We start from the raw sequence: 19,398 nt of genomic DNA, 5'->3' as shown, positions 1-19,398 counted from the left end.
AGATTTAGCGTTGTACTTTGCGATGGTATGCTAATTATATTGCTAGCGTGTATGCGGTAATTGTGTAAGTGATTGCAAGTAAGTAGAATATATATATATATATATATATATATATATATATATATATATATATATATATATATATATATATATATATATATATATATATGTGTGTGTGTGTGTGTGTGTGTGTATAATTATTGCATTCACTAAGCGTAAGCTTACCCCTCTCGTTGTTTACCTTTTTACAGGTATCGTGTTTTGAAGCTAACTAGTTGTTAGACTAGATGCTTAGGAGCGCTTGGCCTCGATGGGGTAGCTTTTGGATATGTTAATGCGGATTGGGGGTTTGGTAGCCTTCGGGATTGTGATCTTGGTATCGGGTTGGGTTGTAGAGTCCTAATCCGTCTAAAGAGATAAATGGGTCGATGTCGCTACATTATTTGTAAAATGGGTCATTGTGGGCCCGATGTTGTAAAACTTATTTTTCATTGTGGAAATCTCTTAGTTTTACTTAATATGATGTGTTGTGAAAGTTGTTTCATCTAAAAGTGTCGAGAAGCGGGTTTTTCCGCTTGTGTGAATTTAAAAAACTGATCAGGAACTTTTAGTTCATTTGGACGCCATCCCAAGGGCTTGGACGCCGTCCAGTCCTTTAGAGCTGGACGCCGTCCAGATGTACTGCCCCAGAATTTTTTTTTAGGGCGTGTTTTTGGTAAAACGAAGTCGGGTTGTTACATGATCTCACCTTGAGTGCACGAATGTAAATGTACTTCACAAAGTAAATGTGTGCAAGAAAGAATACTAGTCTCGACCTAAACAATAGGTGGTATCAATATCGGTAAGCATGAAGTTGGTCAAAGTGTTCAATTAGTCCTATGGCTCATTACGACTCTATTATATAGCATGTGAATCACGTTGTCAAGTTTCATGCAAGATACAAGTATAAAAGCAAGCTAGAATGATTGCAGAAGTATTTGGTTAGGTTTGACTAAAATTCAAACTTGGTCAAAGTCAACGGGGTCGGGTATCCGACAGTTTTTCCATGATGAGAAATCATATATGAGCATGTTAGCCAAATTTCATGTTAATCGGAGTTACGGTTAAGCGGGAAAGAATTTGTGAAAAATAAAGCACAAAGAAAATTTGGCCTGGGGATATTCGCGGTGCGCTCAGGTATGTGTGATGCCCCTTACAAAACCATCGTGTACGGTTCATCAACAACAGGATCATTACAAGGTCAAACACTATATGCTATTTGAAAACACGTTTTGCATTCATAAAAAGATAGCGTTTTACAAAAGATAACGTGACACAAAGGTCGTTACAAAGTCATTAGTTGAAAATAATATAAATTACGAATGTAAGATAAAAGTTCCATGATTGAGACATCTCTAAGTAATGCAGCAGAAATCTAACACAGCAGGTCCATAATAGCAAGTCTATAACACCAAGACATCAAGTCTAACAGCGGAAGCAACAACGTCTAAGCACCTGAGAAATACACGCTTAAAAAGTCAACAAGAATGTTGGTGAACTATAGTTTGTTTCTAATCAGTAAAGTAATGTAGACCACGAGATTTCATTGCTTCAAACAGCGTTTCAAAATAGTATGATAAAGTATATGCTTAACCGTGGGCACCCGATAACTAACTTAACATAATAGTAATACCCCCTAAAAGTACACTTGGCGAGTGTGTATGTCCTCAAAGTATCAAACACCCGTTAAATACTAGCGCGACTAGCCCGAGTGGGGATGTCAAACCCTATGGATCCATATCTAATATTCGCGTTCACCGGTTCAAAACCAATGATTAAACGTTATCGTGCTAAGGGGAATCTTTATGCCGTTATATAACCCACACATATGTAAATTTTAAGTACTCGTGTCAAGTAAGTAAAACATAAAAAGCGCATGTATTCCCAGTCCCAAAAATAGTATAAGTAAAAAGGGAAGCTATAACTCACAGTGAATAAGCAGTAAAAGTCGATATGAAACGTATGCAGGTAGTAAGTCGGTCCGAAAGGTCGTCAACCTAAGTCAAAGGTCACTAGGTCAGTATGTTGTCCCAATAAGTGTAAAAGTGAATAAATTAAGTTTAAGTGTCATCATCATCATCATTCATCATCATAAAAGCTAAGTAAGTTTGACAAGAATAGAGATCGAAACAATAGGCTGACTTCGGTCAGCTGTTACGACCTCTATACAAAACGAAAAGACACGTAGTCAGTGGCTATGGCTCCGTATGTGAGTCCTCTAACCGCTGACAAATTTTCAGAACCTAAATCGTCTTCGTTTGACCGTGGCGACGGTTTAAGTGCGAGTAGGTCAGAAATTTCAGCACAACGTTACAAAGGCGTAGTGACTTTCGGAAGGCTATAAATCCTAAACCGTATATCGGATTAAGTCGAGGCCTAAACGAAAAGTCATCTACTCGAAACGAACTATCTGAAAATCAAATTTACAGAAGTCAAAGAATCAGATAAGATACTGAAAAACAGTAAACAAGTGCTCTGGTGGGGTTCTTGGTGCTTGATGCTCATCATGGTTCTCATCATTGATGCTTGTAGCTTCAAGTTTTAACTCATTGATGGGTTAGCATCACCTTGACCAAGATTCAACCATCAACACATATTATGTTAAGACCAAGTAAGATTACAACTCACTTAAGAGTCTTAGAAGGATGATGAACCAAGGTTACATCATATTCTTAGTCTTAACACAAATACAAGTCCTATTTACAACTAAAGCTACGAACATTACTTCAATAAAACAAGTATGAACACAATCTTGATCAAATAAAGTAATAGAACCCTAAGCTAGAGAGATTGGATCCTGTTCACACAAGTTATGAGATTACAAAGCTAGAAAGCTTGAATCTTTGGTGTTCTTGAAGATCTTGAAGCATAAAGCTTGGATCTTTAAGTTACATGAAGACCACAAACACAAGTTTTGATCTTTATAACAAAATAATGAGATCATAAGTTAGAGAACTTAGATCCAACAAAAGAAATGAAGATTCAAAGCTAGAAAACTTGAATCTTTCATGTTCTTGAAGGATTCAAATCCATGTTTGAATCTACAAGATGTAATCAAGATCAAAAGCTAAAAAGCTAGACCCTTTGATGATGATGATGAATTCGTGAAAGAGAAGGGAAGAAGAAGAAGAAAAATCAAATACTTACACTTTTTAGAGTGAGAAAGACTAGAGAGAGAATTAGAGAGTAAGTGTGTGTAAATTGCAAATGAGATCAAGTATAAAATGGGTGAAATAAGGCTTGTATTTATAGGTGGTGGGGGTGTGAGAGGGGTGAGGTGGTCGTAGGTTTACATGGGGGACAAGGGGGACACCTTTTTGCTTTTTGGTTAATGGTTGTCTAAAGTTGGTGCTTATGTTAGGATCCCATGCAACATTAAGGATAATGCTTGACAAAAATGCTAGTATGTTCCCTCTAATAAATGGGTATTTGTCTTACTTATTATTGGGTCACTAGTCATTAATAATTGGGCTAATTAAATTGTCCACTAACTAGTGTAGGGTGAGCTAAGGTCCAACAAGGTAGAAAGTCCAACAAGACTAACTAGTGTGCTCTTGTAAATTACTAAGCGTAATTAAGCATCCAAAAACCCAAGTAATTGTTATTATAAAATAACAATTAGTATTTCGTAGTCATAATATTCTGATTATGACCAAAGTTAAACGTGTACCAAGTACGTAGCTCGTTTCAAACATCAAGTGACACCAACGGTCGTAGAAGCTTTCGGGGATCAAGTTAAGTGATTAAACACTTAATAGCACGTTGTAAAATATTAATGAAAGTAATTAATCATTAAATAAGATCCCAGAGCATAAACTAGCTCAGTACGCACATGTACGCAGTTTCGTGAAAGCACAAAAGCAAGTCGAAAAAGTCAGGTCGTTACGTTACCCACCTGTTAAAGAAAATTTCGTCCCGAAATTTTGAGGGGTGACCAACAATGGTACCGTATTTGACTAAGAAGGAGCGTATCAAAGTTTCGTGAGACTCGTGGGCTCGGAAGTGAGTTATTTACCTTGATAGGTACTTCGGCGTATAAAAGTAAGAATAGGTATATGCCATTAATTAAGTCTCTTGTCCTAAGAGATCAACAAATTGATTTCGTTTCTGGTTAACATGTGTATGTCATCTGAATATATACCCACAAAAGGAAAGATTATGTTTTTAGCCCTACAGGCATTTTCAGTAAGCTGGATGTATGAAACGCATCGTAAATGTTACCAAACTCATCTAAAACATTGAGCGCTTATGTCGCAATACAAAGCTGACAGGTAGAATGGAAAACATGGTGATCATAACCATGCGATTTGATGTCTGGATAGTGTTAGCCACGAATTTTACTAATCCCTTAATTTCGGAAGGAGACCATAGGCATAAAGAACCCGATATTTAAGAACGTCTCATTTGACTAAATGAATTGAAATTTTAGCTGAAAGTGACTAATCAGACTTATATGCAATGCAAACCATAATTATTTATAGTGTCTTCAGGACAGTCTGAACGAACAATGATGGATATCACCCAGTTTACCATACTGCATGTGAACATATCCTTGGATGGAATGAGAGCACAATTCCATAATGTAACTATATCCCTTCAGTTACATGTTGAAGTTAGGGTTAACATTAACTAGAACAACATATAATTGTAACCAACGATGGAAGGAATATGTAGAGTAACCACATTTGTGTTATAGACGTCCTAAGCTGCCCCTTCTAAGAAGATAACAAGATTCATAGATTCTTAAAGTATTTTACATTACATTTCCGAAAGAAAATTGCACGAAAGGTGTGATCTTTGAACGAGAGTGAACCCTTTGAGCGGTTCGTTCTGAATTTATCCTTATACTTAAGGGGATGCGCGGATGAGAAGATACATGAACTCTTGGTCCTAAAGAATGGTTTTCTCTGAGTGAAAAGAATTTCAAAAATGATTCTTGTACCTCAACATACTGATTCATAGAGATGATGTTTACGAGAGTGTTGCGATTAGTCGTGAAATATTGAGAGTAGAAACCCTCCTAGTGCATTTCCTATGATGGGGTGACCACTGAGTATACCCCAAAAAACTGATTTATCGGTCCGTGTTTTTGTCATGTCTAACCTTAAAAGGGAACATTTTATGAGCGCAAAGATTTTCTAACAAATTTTATAAGACTGCCACCCAAAGTGGCTCAAGAGTTTTTAACAAAGATTTTATTAGTAAGCTTCATCACTAACGGAGGGCGAGAAGAAGTGTGATCCATACATGGTGTGGTCTAATACGAACACCTTTAATAAAATCAACCAAGGAAGTTTTGAAAAGCCTTTAAACGTTTGATGTGACAATATAAACGGAACGAAGTTCCTAGTAAATTTAGAAGTATGTACAACGTGTACCATTTTGCACAAAACTATTTGACTTAAGTTGAACAACTCAATAAAGGAGCGATTTTTAAACGATTTGAAGGTATAACTTAGTATGTACTAACCCAAAATGATTAAGGGTAAATTTATTAACTTAATTATATACATACGTATATGGTTTTATAAATCGCATAAGTGACAGAAAAATTTTATTACTTTCATTTGCCCCTAAATCTCGTGAGGACCGCACAAATAAGCAACGTGTAAAATTTTTTTTGATAAACATAGTTTTTCGAATTTCAGATGTTACGAGTTGAAAAAGATCGAGTGAAAAATCTTTGAATCATCAGTTGACCTATTACTAAGTAATGAAAACTAATGAATTAAAGGTAGTTTTGAAAATTATCATGACATAAGTCTTTGGGCCAAAAATGTTCATGTGCGAAGCCGTTGCTAAAAAGTGAGGTATGAAGGATAGAGCATGAGGACGAGAAGTTAATAGCTTCTTGACTTTGCAGATGCCAAACAGGTTATGACTAATACTAAAGTCGGTATACTGATGGTGTTAATATCGCTAGATGAGAATCTCTTGGAATAAGTCAGGACTTCGAGTTATGTAAGAAAGAGCATCGTTCCAACAGGCGTGGCAAATAAGATCCTTGGAGTAACGCAATAGCTTTGAATGCTTTAAGTGTTAGTGGATGCCCGAAGGCTCTGCATGACGTGGTAGTAAGTGCCTTCATCACATACACACACACACACACACATATGAATTTCTCAATTTCGACGGTTGTCATTATTCATGATGACTTGGATACGGATAAGCAACGAAAAAAATTTATATAAAAAGCAACGAAAAATTTATAGAAATCGTTTAAGGTGACAACGTAAGAAAAGAAACGAAGTTCTTAGTAAACTGAGGTTATGTACAACACATACCATTCAAAGTAAGATATCTTTTGAATAAAAGATTTGATTTGTAAAAGTGAAAGTAAAATTTCATATGTATTTGTCAAAAATAAGTAATCATTTAATTTATTTTATATAACATATACGATTTCAAAAATTTGCACGAATGGCAAATAAAATAAATTTACTTTTATAAAACTTTGAGAGGATCGTACCGTAAAATAGTGTGTGAAAAATTTTGGCAAACAAAATTTTCATATTTCGAAGGTTACAAGTTGGAAAAAGATCGAGTAAAAGATTTTTGAAAATTTCGGGTAACATTTGAGCAAAAATGTTACGCGGTAATGAAAACTGTTGAATTTAAATGTGGTTGATGACTATTAGTAGGGCATGAGTCCTTCGGCCAAAAATGCTTAAGTGTGAAGTTGCTGCTTATAAGTAAGATACGAATGGGAGAATATGAGGATGAGAATTAACCATCCATTGATTTTGGAAAATTTTGAACTGGTATGACTAATATCGAAGTAAGAAGGATTATGTTATGATTATCATCGAATAATTCTCGGAATAAGTTAGGATTTAGAGTCGCGTAAGAATGAGTATCAAATAAGATTCTCGGGTAGTCTTTAATATAGAATCTGAATCGCTGAAGTGACGGGATACAATTTATTTTATGTATCATTTGCAAGTTTGTCCATTGCATCGGTTTCTTTTATGGCTAGAAAGTAAGCAGTTTTGGTGAGACAGTCAACAATAACCCAGGTAGTGTCATAACTGCCTACCGTTTTCGGTAGCTTCGTGATGAAATCCATTGTTATTCCTTCCCATTTCCATTGTGGGATTTCGGGTTATTGTCATCCAACTAATAAGGTTCAACTTCGGGCTACTTATCTCCCCGTAAACTATTAATGGCTCACCATTCTCGCGAGGTATATGAATAATCTTCTCACTATAAATAACTTTTGCTTTCATTTGCTTTCATCCTTGAAAGCCAGTCCAGTCCAAATATTTCATCCAAGCTTCCTAACTTGATGAGTATCAGGTTAATCCTAAAGTCCATTCCAACTTTTACGTCAAGTTTCCTGACTTGATGAGTATTAGGTTGATCCTAAAGTCCATTCCAACTTTTACATCAAGCTTCCTGACTTGATGAGTATTAGGAAAATCTTAAGGTTCATTCCAACCAAATCTTATTATACTACCGTGAAAAATTCTATCAATCTTCTCAGATAACATTTGCTTGTGCGTAGGTAACTAATCCTTTCCAACTACTACTTTAAAACTTCCAAGTTTTGTTGACATGAGGTCATCTCCAAATGAACCACCTGTTAATTTTAAGGTACTACCTTAAATTATTCCTCCACCTCTGCCAGCTTACCATTACTTTGTCCTATAGAATACTTAACTCTCATGGTTGTTAATGGCTTATTAGTCATAACACTAAGGTTCTTAGATATAATGTTTCTATCGCTCTAGTACTAAACAACTCCGAGACAATAAAATGTTGTGACGAAACGTCCCATAACTAAAATCAGGATCCATGCGAGTTTCCATAGCTGAGATAATGATTGCTCTATCGCAAGTAAGTCCAAAGTTTTTCCTATTCGAGAACTTTTTCCTTAAGTGTACAGGGTGTCTATATCTATAACAAATTTTTGGGTTATCAATTCTTGAATCAAGGCCCTTCTTGTATAGTATACGGGTTACGTGGTTATTCCTTCCCTACCTCTAACAGACCATAATGCGTATACTCAAGTGATCCATACCAAAGTTTTCCCTGGATCACCTCATATTCCTCATGTAGTAACATTGGAACTTCTGCGTGATTTACTTCAATATAGTCACGTTGGCCTGGCATCATTATATTGTACTAAATCGTACGTTCATTCCAATATCACTCCATCTGGTCAATGTAACATGATCACTTCAAGTTCTACTCAATTTCATCTAACAGTGCTTTATCTATGCTATCTCAAAAGAAATCTACATAATTAATCTCACAGTTTCTTGGTGTGGGTGCGTAGGTTCCGTATGTCATGCATCAATGCCTAAATGTCCCGAAATTTCTTCAAAATGTTCGGGTTCAGGTAACGTCGTTAGGTTCCTTTCTAGAAATTCAATCTGGGTCTCGCGTCGAGTTGTACGCGTAGCAAGTAGTAATACAATATGTCTTGAGGCGACTCCCAAGTCTTTGGATATGGCTGAGCATCAGTGGAAGACACTCTAACGTTATGAAAGGAGATGCCTTCCTGACTTCTCCAATGCCTAAGAGCGTTAGGGACCTAAGTCCAGAAGTGTTGTTAGATCATCGAGTAGTGGTAAAGAATGAAAGAGATAAGTGACAGTCATGAAAGTGTACGGGATACGAGTCATCTTGTGAAAATTGAACAACCTTCTAATGTTCATACGTTGTACGTGGCTATTTAGGGTGAGCTCGGGGTGCGGTTACTCCGACAAGTCCTCACATATCTTCTCCTCCGAGGATCAACTTTAGCGGGCGTGTAATCCAAGGGGTTCTCCTCCTAGATTGCTTGAAGTAATGTTTCGATCTCTGGAACGGTGGAACGGTAGTAACAGGTGGATTACAATACTAGTCCTTAGGGTTGACGAGTGGGAAAAGGGTTCAGAAAAACATCTGAACTGGGAAGGATAAGTTCTCCAAGTCAGTACAGCGAAAAGCAGACTGGTAGCAAGCACGTAATCAGGTATAGTAACTACAGTAGCCTAGAGCGTCTACAACAGTACATAGCATGGCAGTAATAGCAGTATCAACAGAAGTATCATGCAAAAAGCAGATAGTAGCATGCAGTAGCAAGAATAAGCAGCAGCATACATTAAGTTCACATAGCAGTGAAAGTAGGCAGTAGCATGCAACAAGTTCATATAGCAGTAAAAGTAAGCAGTGGCATGCAGTAGTAGTAAGCAGTAACATGCAGTAATATAACACAGTAGCATGCAACAGGTTCCGCAAAAACAAGTAAACGAGCAAGTTGTAGATTAGTCCTATTAGCGAATCCTGCTCGACTCGGTCAAGACTCACTAATGCAACCTAATTCCCTACAACCAAAGGCTCTAATACCAAATGTGACACCCCGTACATAACCATCGTGTACGGTTCATCAACAACGGGATCATTACAAGGTCAAATACTATATGCTGTTTGAAAACCAGTTTTGCATTCATAAAAAGATAGCGTTTTACAAAAGATAACGTGACACAAAGGTCGTTACAAAGTCATTATTTGAAAATAACATAAGTTACGAATGCAAGATAAAAGTTTCATGATTGAGACATCTCTAAGTAATGCAGCGGAAATCTAACACAGCAGGTCCGTAACAGCAAGTCTATAACACCAAGACATCAAGTCTAACAGCGGAAGCAACAACGTCTAAGCACCTGAGAAATACACGCTTAAAAAGTCAACACGAATGTTGGTGAGCTATAGTTTGTTTGTAATCAGTAAAGTAATGTAGACCACGAGATTTCAGTGCTTCAAACAGCGTTTCAAAATAGTATGATAAAGTATATGCTTAACCGTGGGCACCCGGTAACTAACTTAACGTAATAGTAATACCCCCTAAAAGTACACTTGGCGAGTGCGTATGTCCTCAAAGTATCAAACACCCGTTAAATGCTAGCGCGACTAGCCCGAGTGGGGATGTCAAACCCTATGGATCCATATCTAATATTCGCGTTCACCGGTTCAAAACCAATGATTAAACGTTACCGTGCTAAGGGGAATCTTTATGCCGTTATATAACCCACACATATGTAAAGTTTAAGTACTCATGTCAAGTAAGTAAAACATAAAAAGCGCATGTATTCCCAGTCCCAAAAATAGTATAAGTAAAAAGGGAAGCTATAACTCACAGTGAATAATCAGTAAAAGTCGATATGAAACGTATGCAGGTAGTAAGTCGGTCCGAAAGGTCGTCAACCTAAGTCAAAGGTCACTAGGTCAGTCTGTTGTCCCAATAAGTGTAAAAGTGAATAAATTAAGTTTAAATGTCATCATCATCATCATTCATCATCATAAAAGCTAAGTAAGTTTGACAAGAATAGAGATCGAAACAATAGGCTGAATTCGGTCAGCTGTTACGACCTCTATACAAAATGAAAAGACGCGTAGTCAGTGGCTATGGCTCCGTGTGTGAGTCCTATAACCTCTGACCAATTTTCAGAACCTAAATCGTCTTCGTTTGACCGTGGCGATGGTTTAAGTGCGAGTAGGTCAGAAATTTCAGCACAATGTTACAAAGGCGTAGTGACTTTCAGAAGGCTATAAATCCTAAACCGTATATCGGATTAAGTCGAGGCCTAAACGAAAAGTCATCTAATCAAAAAGAACTATCTGAAAATCAATTTTCCAGAAGTCCAGGAATCTGATCAGATCCCAAAAAATAGTAAACAAATGCTTCGGTGGGGTTCTTGGTGCTTGATGCTCATCACGGTTCTCATCCTTGATGCTTGTAGCTTCAAGTGTACAACTCAATGATGGGTTAGCATCACCTTGAACAAGATTCAACCATCAACACACATTATGTTAAGACCAACTAAGATTACAACTCACTTAAGAGTCTTAGAAGGATGATGAACCAAGGTTACATCATATTCTTAGTCTTAACACAAATACAAGACCTATTTACAACTAAAGCTACAAACTTTACGTCAATCAAATAAGTATGAACACAATCTTGATCAAATAAAGTAATGGAACCCTAAGCTAGAGAGCTTGGATCCTATTCACACAAGTTTTGAGATTACAAAGCTAGAAAGCTTGAATCTTTGGTGTTCTTGAAGATCTTGAAGCATAAAGCTTGGATCTTTAAGTTACATGAAGACCACAAACACAAGTTTTGATCTTTATAAAAAAATAATGAGATCATAAGTTAGAGAACTTAGATCCAATAAAAGAAATGAAGATTCAAAGCTAGAAAGCTTGAATCTTCCATGTTCTTGAAGGATTCAAATCCATGTTTGAATCTACAAGATGTAATCAAGATCAAAAGCTAAAAAGCTAGAACCTTTGATGATGATGATGATGAATTCGTGAAAGAGAAGGGAAGAAGAAGAAGAAAAATCAAATACTTACACTTTTTAGAGTGAGAAAGACTAGAGAGAGAATTAGAGAGTAAGTGTGTGTAAATTGCAAATGAGATCAAGTGTAAAATGGGTGAAATAAGTCTTGTATTTATAGGTGGTGAGGGTGTGGGAGGGGTGAGGTGGCCATAGGCTTACATGGGGGACAAGGGGGACACCTTTTTGCTTTTTGGTTAATGGTTGTCTAAAGTTGGTGCTTATGTTAGGATCTCATGCAACATTAAGGATAATGCTTGACAAAAATGCTAGTATGTTCCCTCTAATAAATGGGCATTTGTCTTACTTATTATTGGGTCACTAGTCATTAATAATTGGGCTAATTAAATAGTCCACTAGCTAGTGTAGGGTGTGCTAAGGTCCAACAAGGTAGAAAGTCCAACAAGACTAACTAGTGTGCTCTTGTAAATTACTAAGCGTAATTAAGCATCCAAAAACCCAATTAATTGTTATTATAAAATAACAATTAGTATTTCGTAGTCATAATATTCTCATTATGACCAAAGTTAAACGTGTACCAAGTACGTAGCTCGTTTCAAAAGTCAAGTGACACCAACGGTCGTAGAAGCTTTCGGGGATCAAGTTAAGTGATTAAATACTTAATAGCACGTTGTAAGATATTAATGAAAGTAATTAATTATTAAATAATGTGATGACCCGGAAATTTCTGACCAAATTTAAACTTTATCTTTAAATGATTTAATGTTTTCGACACGATAAGCAAAGTCTGTAAAACCGAATCTCAAAATTTTTGAACTATTCAAGTACCTTTCGGTTGTTCTCAACGATTCGCAAACCATTATATGTAAATAGATACATATATATACTATAACTTGAAAACGTAACAAAGTTTTAATTGTTTAATACCGTACATTAAACTTATTGGTTTAAATATTTATTTGAATATATATGATAAGTTGGAATATTAATTGTATGAATAACTTGCGACGTATATTTAAAACGTGTTTATGAATGTTGAAAATATATATTAACTTGGTCATAAAACGATTTGTTATTATATATATATCAACAAATAGTGAGACAATGATTTATAGAAGTAAATGACCAAAACACTCGAAAGTTTAAGATACACTTTGAATGATATAGTTTATTGATAATTTAAGACTATATTTTGACAAAGGTACGAGTCACAAAACGTAAATTGCGAGTTTTCTAAGCGTACAAAAATGCGTTCGAGAAACCAGAACCGGGACATAAGTCGAGTGACAACGTACGAGTCATCGGAACGAAAATTACAAGTCAACTATGCATGTGAATTTAATATAATATATAAATAATTATATAAATTAAATATATTATATATATTATATAAAATTATGTCTACAAACAAAAAGTTAAAAGTTTGTGAGCTGGATCAGAGGGCCATGTGATCGCATGGCCTTGAAGCACAAATCCCATGCGATCGCATGGGGTACTTTTTCGGAAAAGGTTCTATAAATTGCTCGAGTTTGGGTTCAGTTTTTACACCTTTTCATCTATCCATCTATCCTCACTCCGTATGCATTATATTTATTTATTATATTATTATTATTATTATTATTATTATTATTATTATTAAGATTAATATTATTATTAATCTTATTAATATTAGTATTATACATAAAATACCACGACGGAGTACATAAAATACTACGACGGAGTGCCGTTCGAGTAATTTAAAAACAAGTTTTACGAGCGGGATAGAGCTAAGGAAAATATGGGTTATAGCTATGGAGGTTATGGGTAATATTCATGGGTACTATTCGCAAGTCAAACCTAGTGTTTATCATCTGCGTTGTGTCTACGTACTTTTCTACAATACTGAATCTCAATATTGATACGTAAGCACTCATATTTTATCTTTTATATATTAATTGTGTATCCATATCTAGTGCTCGAGTATATATATTTAAGCATGCTTGTATGCTAAATTTCGTCGTTAAACAGTTTATAATGAATCACAAATTAAATACATATATTACTGGTAAAAGGTATATGATATACATGTTTTTGGAAAGCTGGCAAAAAATCAATAACTTTTCATTTAGATATCGAATAGTTTCGATGAATGGATTAAAAGATATGATCAACTGAATTATAATTGATGTTAATTGGAATTGCTTTTGAATCTGCAATTAATATTTAAACAACTTTTTTACGAGATTGATAAAATGGATTTTTGAATATTACCAACCGAGTAAATAAATCCTTATATAAGACACATCTCGTTTTGTTGAACAATTGTCAAAACTGATTGTTTTATCATATTTTAAAGCATTATAAAAACTATAGTTTAATCTTACAAGAATTGGGAAACTATGTGAAATATTAAAATGATTCGATTGCCATGATCATTCAACTATTGTATGGAGTCAGATTGACTTTTTGAAATAACTTTTGATAACTATTGTATATCGATCTCGAGCATTAGGATTGTGATACACTATGACCTGACCTAGCTTGATAGACATTTATTGACCAACATATGTTCTCTAGGTTGAGATCTACGGTTATTTGGTATTCCGAGTTTCGGTCACATTTCGATGAACAACTTTATGTGCTGCTAAGGTGAGTTTCATTTGCTCCCTTTTTAAATGCTTTTGCAATATATATATTTTTGGGCTGAGAATACATGCACTTTATTTTAAACGCAATGGATACAAGTACACACTAAATTCTACACTGAGTTTGAACCGAAAATCCCTTAGCTTTGGTAACTAGTAACTGCCGGTTATAAGAACTGGTGGGCGCGAGTAGTAGTATATGGATCCATAGGGCTTGACATCCCCGTCTGTTCCAGGTATAGAAACCCTAGCCTGAACTATAAAACAGACGTATGCTATTTGAGATTAGTAGACGTTGGTTTGCGTGTACTGTACATGTTGGTTGCATGTATGTTAAAACAGGGGTACTTATTATAGCGTTAAAGCTTAGTTACCAGGGTGCTCAATCTTGTAGAATATTTTGATAAACGTTTCTAGATGAAACAACTGAAATCTTATGATCCACTTTTATATACAGATTATGCGAAACACTAAAACTATGAACTCACCAACCTTTGTGTTGACACTTGTTAGCATGTTTATTCTCAGGTTTCCTAGAAGTCTTCCGCTGTTTGCTTATATGTTAGACAAGCTATGTGCATGGAGTCGTACATGGCATATTTTTCAAGAAAACGTTGCATTCACCAAATCATCACCATGTATCTTATTTTGACTGCATTGTCAACGGAAGTACTATTGTAAACTATTATTTACGGTGATTGTCTATATGTAGAAATCATCAGATGTCGAAAACCTTTGATTTAAATATTCATTTATGATGTGCCTTTTCAAAAGAATGCAATGTTTACAAAACGTATCATATAGAGGTCAAATACCTCGCAATGAAATCGATGAATGACGTGTTCGTCCATATGGATTTGGAGCAATCGTCACAATTGGTATCAGAGCATTGGTCCTAGTGAACCAGGTCTTGTATGAGTGTGTCTAACTGATAATTGTTAGGATACATTAGTAAGTCTGGACTTCGACTGTGTCTGCATGTCAAAAGTTTTGCTTATCATTTCTTATCGGAAATTACATGTCTATCATCTTAAGTCTAAACCCGTCTTATTGCATTGATTGCATAGATAGTGTATAGACCAAATTTCATATCTTAGCATATCTGTTACTGTCAACTTTACCTGACAGCTTTCAAAAATTTCTCCGTAATTTGCGGGATCCCTTGTACTATATATTGGTATTCTATGTAATTAGAATATCATTCGATACCCAAAAATCATTTCATACCAAAAATCCTTTATCTAATCGTGTAAGATGAATCCCGTATCTAGTTCAAATTCCTTAAACTCCGACAGCTATTCCGATATGGATATTCACCTGAATTCCGAAGATAGTGTAACCGGAATGGATCAACCAATTAGCCATAATCTATTCTGGATGAATTGGGGATGGGTTCGTAGTCTACTTAATTATTGGAGACAAGAAGAAGGTGATCCATTCCATCCACCACATTGCCCTCTTGGCGAAGGACCTGAAGCACTTACCGGCGAACCTGTTCGTAATACCATTTTCACTCTCATCTCCAGAATATCTCGTCATGATCATATACTCTCTCAAATTCTGGATCTTATTCATCCGCTCGTCCGAACCGCCAATCATCCCGGTGTAGTAGAAGAAGTCAACGAGCTTCGCGCTCGGGTAGTGGCTTTGGAGAATACGGTGCAAAGGTTACAAGCACCAGCAGCATCACCGGCATCAACAGTACCACCGACAACAACACCAACAGTACCATTACCACCACCAACAACATTCGCACCGCAAGCCTCGACATCACAATATGTACCTTGAACATCAACGTCATACGCATCGTAGTTACCAAGAAATACCAGCAACAATAACCGATGAAGTATTAACTCATTTCTCCTGAAGAAATTTTATGTATATTTAATATATATGAATTTTGAAATCAAAATAAATCTTTTCGTGCTAAGCTATTACGTGTGAATCTTAACTGGTAGATACTACTCGGTTAGTTCATATTACTAATATGCAATGATGTACATCTTTCGTTAACAACTTAACCTTCGTTAACTACAATCTCTGTTTCAACTCAATGAATTCCATTTCATAATAAACCAAGTGTATTATTCAATTACATAATTGATTTTACATTTTCATTCTCGATGTACTCGAAACTTTCTAGAAAACATCATTTGCACCTTGCGAAGTTTACAATAATTCCGCAAGCATCAACACCAAGGAATATTATTAAGAATAAATAATGAAGTATTGATTTCATTAGTGAAATATTCCACGAAAATTATATGATCTTTAAATGTTTTAGAGAATATTCATTTCTAAGTCAAGCCTAAAATCAAATGGGTTTAATATGATATTAACTCATTAAATCTGTATTGCGTCTGAAGAAAATATACATACATATATTTTTATAAAGACAGTAATGAAAATTCTTTTGTACAAAATATTAATTATGAAATTTTTAACGGGTAGGTAATACTCGGGAAATATATAAGTTCACAATTAATACATTGTACATTCTTCAACTTTGATTCACAAATCTATTAATCATGCTCACAATGATATACAATCGTTTTCATACAAATTCAATTACATATTCTGATATTGACGGATCAGAATCCAAGTCGTAACTCTGAACCGGTGACATCATTCTTAGATCTCGACATCTTTCAAAGCTATACTTTAACTTTAAATCTGTGCAAGATCCATTAGCATTGTTTTTACCGAAATTACCCTTGCAATTCCTTTTCAAAAGTATCCAGTATTATCAACCGTTCAACCAGTCAACGACGACCTTTCAGACTTGTAACTTTGGCATATACGATTTTGTTACTGGGGAACCTTTCATGTTCCACCACATTAACAGTAAATGTACCAGCAAATTCATTAATCTGTGACTTAAAGTCTCTCCGAAAAACCATTATAATTGTTCATTGAAACCATATCATGTACTCATCCACATCTTGTAACGGTAATTGCAATACCAACTACCGAGAATTAGCAATCAGTATTTCGAATTTCGCAGCAATTCTACGCCAACAGTTATATATATACATATAATGTCTATCTCCTAGACTTACTTACTTCGAATGTGAAGTTTCTGAAAAACACCCCGAACTGCGAAACTAGTCCTCCGAATTTTGGAAAAAAAATGCTGATAAAGTAGCAAAAACTGTAAACGACTTTAACAGTCGAAAGTTTCATGATAAAGAATAGTATGGTGGTAAAGCTGAGAAAAATATAAGGTTTGGAACTGGAAAACGGATTGAGCAGACCATGAAGGAGGCTGTGGACAAATCACAAAGACGAAATCTACCTTCAAAGAATACAAATAATTCAGTGTCTGCTGAAACCATTAGTAAGAACATTACTTCTTATTCTAAACCTTCACAGACAGATTTTCTGCATCATCCTCTGATATTAGAAATTCTAAGATATCATCGTATCTTCCATTATAAATATCCTCCATATTTCTGAAGATATTTTCATAACTATTCTTATTTGAAATCATTTATCTCTTCACGCTCTCGGTGTTACATCATAAAAGAAACTATTTTAGTTTCTAATTTCTGAAAATTTCAAAAAATGGATGTTTTTGAAGTAGTGTTGGGAATTGAAGCATGAGTTAGTATAATATAATGACACTTGATCAACGTGATTATATTACAGTAAGTCATGCTGAGTTTCTAATGGAACGTGATAAAGGTTCACAGATCATACCCTCATCATGAACCATGTTACATAACTCTTTCATTCTATTTAACCTCTAAACTATCAAGAAAATATTTTCTTAATGATTCGGTCATTTTCGAGGTATTCTGGTAATTTGACAAGTCAGATTGTGCTATTACCATTTCTTTCTTAGAACATTAGTTATGTTCATCTGAAACTTCATACCTACGAATTCTGGACCATTATCCGCTTGACTTAAGGTCGGGAAGAGAAAGCGAAAGCATGAAGTTCCGAAATATAATGGAGAACATAAAGCCCGATAACAACCCCGAAATTACAAACCGTGTATATCAATGCGTATAGCAATATAAAGACACGGGAGAATGAAAAACACTATAACCCCAAGGTAATAGTAGAAGAAAATAACTTCCTCTGGTGGCAGATGAAAAAGAAGAATGAAGGATACGATAGCCAGGAAAATATCAAGAATCAGAACTGGATTAAGCATTTTCACAATCTATTGGGATGTATGAAATAAGAAAGAAGATTATAGGAGTGGTGAAAATAATGAAACAGAAGTGGTTAATTTATAGCAAAATATCAGACATAACAATCAAGGCAGATTACGCATTTAAAGGAAATCTTAATTTCCTTAAATTTCGAAGAATCAAATCTTAGTTAGATTATGAAGATTTTCTATTTCTTAAATTCCGAAAATCAATCGTAACTACGTCAAAAGTTAAGACGAATCTCTATTCTTTCATTTCTCTCTTTTACGATAACTTCTCTCATACGCTTCGAGAAATCAGATTGTTTTATCCATATTATTCAACGATGATAAAATTCTATTTATCAACTCATATTCTTCATGAAAACATTTTTATTGTTAGCCATGACGACCTCACTCAAATTTCGGGACGAAATTTCTTTAACGGGTAGGTACTGTGATGACCCGGAAATTTCTGACCAAATTTAAACTTTATCTTTAAATGATTTAATGTTTTCGACACGATAAGCAAAGTCTGTAAAACCGAATCTCAAAATTTTTTGAACTATTCAAGTACCTTTCGGTTGTTCTCAACGATTCGCAAACCATTATATGTAAATAGATACATATATATACTATAACTTGAAAACGTAACAAAGTTTTAATTGTTTAATACTGTACATTAAACTTATTGGTTTAAATATTTATTTGAATATATATGATAAGTTGGAATATTAATTGTATGAATAACTTGCGACGTATATTTAAAACGTGTTTATGAATGTTGAAAATATATATTAACTTGGTCATAAAACGATTTGTTATTATATATATATATATATCAACAAATAGCGAGACAATGATTTATAGAAGTAAATGACCAAAACACTCGAAAGTTTAAGATACACTTTGAATGATATAGTTTATTAATAATTTAAGACTATATTTTGACAAAGGTACGAGTCACAAAACGTAAATTGTGAGTTTTCTAAGCGTACGAAAATGCGTTCGAGAAACCGGAACCGGGACATAAGTCGAGTGACAACGTACGAGTCATCGGAACGAAAATTACAAGTCAACTATGCGTGTGAATTTAATATAATATATAATTAATTATATAAATTAAATATATTATATATATTATATAAAATTATGTCTACAAACAAAAAGTTAAAAGTTTGTGAGCTGGATCAGAGGGCCATGCGATCGCATGGCCTTGAAGCACAAATCCCATGCGATCGCATGGGGTACTTTTTCAGAAAAGGTTCTATAAATTGCTCGAGTTTGGGTTCAGTTTTTACACCTT

The sequence above is a fragment of the Rutidosis leptorrhynchoides genome, chromosome 10 (assembly GCF_046630445.1).
Source record: "Rutidosis leptorrhynchoides isolate AG116_Rl617_1_P2 chromosome 10, CSIRO_AGI_Rlap_v1, whole genome shotgun sequence".
NCBI lineage: Eukaryota > Viridiplantae > Streptophyta > Magnoliopsida > Asterales > Asteraceae > Rutidosis > Rutidosis leptorrhynchoides.
This window is presented reverse-complemented; position numbering follows the sequence as displayed.